Genomic DNA, 348 nt, shown 5'->3' on the forward strand with positions numbered 1-348 from the left:
GCCCATCTCGGCCTCCCAAATTGCTGGGATTACAGGCGTGAGTCACCAAGCCTGGCCAGTAAATTTTCATAATAAAAAGTTGTGCTCAGCCAGGCACAGTGGCTCACACCGCTAATCCCAAGTTCTCTGGGAGGCTGAAGCAGGAGGATCACTTGAGGCCAGGAGTTCAAGACCAGCCTGGGCATGCCACTGGGTAAACTGGACCCTGAACAACATTAAAAGTAAATACACATATCTCTCAGCCACTCATGGACCTAGCGCTCACCAAAGAGCTGGGTTATCAACAAGCCTTCCCAGGTGGGGACAAAGTTGTAGGGAGACCCCATTTCTACAAAAAATTTAAAAATT

Source organism: Mandrillus leucophaeus, unplaced genomic scaffold, assembly GCF_000951045.1.
Source record: "Mandrillus leucophaeus isolate KB7577 unplaced genomic scaffold, Mleu.le_1.0 Scaffold112, whole genome shotgun sequence".
In the NCBI taxonomy this organism is placed as follows: Eukaryota; Metazoa; Chordata; class Mammalia; order Primates; family Cercopithecidae; genus Mandrillus; species Mandrillus leucophaeus.